Below are 2,538 nucleotides of genomic sequence, written 5' to 3'. Positions count from 1 at the left end.
GTGCCCGTCGGGAAAGGCGGTGCTTGACGCGGAGCTGCTTTCCCATTGGACGCTGGTCCCATAACGTCACTAAGATGAGGCGGGGAAACAATGTGCCGCTGCCGTGGCAACCGCCATCAACACAGGAGACTGGAAGTTTGGCCACGCGCCAGCCAGGCAACCCATCGTGAAGCCTCGGGGAGCACAAGATAGCTTGTTCTCTGGGCTGCAGGAACACAAAAATCAGTCTACCCACTGTGTGACCTTGGGCAAATCCCCCTCGGCCTCGAACCCCAAGTCTCTTTTCGGGAAAATGGAGATGGGTCAAGATTTAGGCTAAATGGCATCCAAAGACCCACTCACCGGCCACATTTTGTGATCCACAACAAAGTCCTATATCCGAAACACTCTGTGGTGGTTGGTTGGACACTGTGAACAAATAATAAGAAAAGATATGCAAAAAGTTTTTGAGTACAGTTAGTAAATAGTGTACCCAGTACTTGAGGGAAATGGGATGAGGCCTATCAGATTTCAACAAACAATATTTGCCTTTTAGGAGCCGGAACCGAAAGCAGTGTTTCCCAAAGTGGGAAATGCTTAAGTTTTACGCAGACATGTTATTTAAAAATAAGATGAGAACTTTGCTCTCTTCCATCCTCTTTCCAGTCCCTATTTCAAGAAGCAAGTCTCACTTTGATGCTGGTATGTCTTTAACACCTTCTCCAGCATTCCTTAACAGAGTAGGATCCAGGCACAAGGCCTGCAGCAAGCAGCCATAGCCAACTAAAATTCCATTACTGTATATTTTTGTTTTAATTATATCTGAGCCTTCTGTTTATGGCAAGTGAAACTGGTTTTAAACTTAAAGCAGTAACTAGACTTTAAACACTAAGTGAAAAAGTGAGCTAATTTAAGGAAACAGTACAGGTGGGATTTGGATATGTTGGGGGGCAGGGGGGAGGGCATGATGACAGTGGTTCTCACATTATTGAGCTTTGGAAAACACTGTCCTGAGAATTTGCAGGAGCCTAGAGAAAGGTGGAGAAGAAGAAAGAAAGAACATTAAAGAAGGAGAAGGACAGCTGAGTCTAAGAAGAGAGAAAATGCACCTTGCATGTCCATCCTTAATTAAGTGGGCTCCCCAGCCTCTCTAGAGGGCCGTCATGTGGAGACAGAGTGTTATCCAGGGCCTCCTGGGATTGGGCCAGAGAAGTGGCACTCTGCCAGAGTGAAGAAGCGTGCAGGGCCTGATTTGGAGGTGGCAGGAGTACTCAGGGTTATTTTGGGAGCCAGAAATTTAATCCTTTGGACCTTTTACCTCCCCACCTTTAGCCAAGTTCTCTGGCAGCCCCCCTTTCCTGAGACTGGTGACATGAGGTTGGGCAGCCTTCACGGCCCAAGTTGAGATAGTATAGCCCTTCCGGGGAAGAGGATATTTTCTTCCCCAGCCTCAGAATGAAGTTCAGGGAGCATATACATATTAGGGAACTTCTTGATTAGTTTCAAGGCAAAAAAAAATAGTTTTAGAAGACCTGAAATTATTTTCTCTTTAAAATACTACAACCCAAGATGTTAAGGAGGTCACGCTTTAAAAAAAAACACAAAAAACTTAAATGAAATGGGGTAAGTTATTGGTGATAAATGATAGGATTAAAATAGTTCTGGATTAAGGTCAAATAAAGCAACTTGTGAGAAGTTTTTCCCTCTTGTTCCCATTGAGATTTTTCTTAGAATTGCACTGTTAAAACATGAAAACTTTAGTCCAGGCACAGGTTAGTCAGGGAGTTACCTGGAGCTTCTAAAAGCAGTTTGGGCCTAATGGCCAATGCTTAAAAAATAGTTAGTAGAGGAAAAAGGACAGTTGAAGCTAAAGAGACCTCATCAGTTTCAGATCAGAAAGGTAAAGAGGGAGGAGGTGAAAGACGAGGTGGGTTGGCAGAGGATGAATACCAGAGGAGGGGAGAATAGAGATGCAGAGCAGGACTAAGGGGAGAAGGTCCTGGACTTGGCTGTAGATAGAAAAACAATAGCTCATATTTACTGAATGTGTGCCCAGCACTGTTATAGGCACTTCATGTGTATTAACTCATTAAATCCTCACAAGATTTTTATGGAGTAGCAATGTTTTTTTATCTCCATTTATAGGTAATACAACCAAGACACAGAGAGGCTAAGAAAGTTGCCGAAGTTCACACAGCCAGTTATTGAACTGGGTGGGGTGCCTGGAGTTTTCCCTGGTGGGGGCTACTTACACCAATGTGGGTGATGGGCCACACTTAAAGATGCAGGATGCAGGATGAAAGCAAGTTATTATTTCTCAAAATTATGCTGACAAACTAAAAATGGACCCAAATTAAACAGTATAAAATTCAGTGGGAATATATTAAAATCAATTCAATTCAATTGTACAAATATCTACTGAGTGCCTACGCTCTGTCAGTGATTGATCTAGACATTGAGTTGTTGGTGAACAAAACAGACAAAAATCCCTGTCCTCCTGGAGTGTATATTCTTGTGAGGGCAGAATGAAAATAAATAACAAAGAAAGTAGTATGTTAA

Source organism: Mesoplodon densirostris, chromosome 5, assembly GCF_025265405.1.
Source record: "Mesoplodon densirostris isolate mMesDen1 chromosome 5, mMesDen1 primary haplotype, whole genome shotgun sequence".
NCBI classification, from domain to species: Eukaryota; Metazoa; Chordata; class Mammalia; order Artiodactyla; family Ziphiidae; genus Mesoplodon; species Mesoplodon densirostris.
This window is presented reverse-complemented; position numbering follows the sequence as displayed.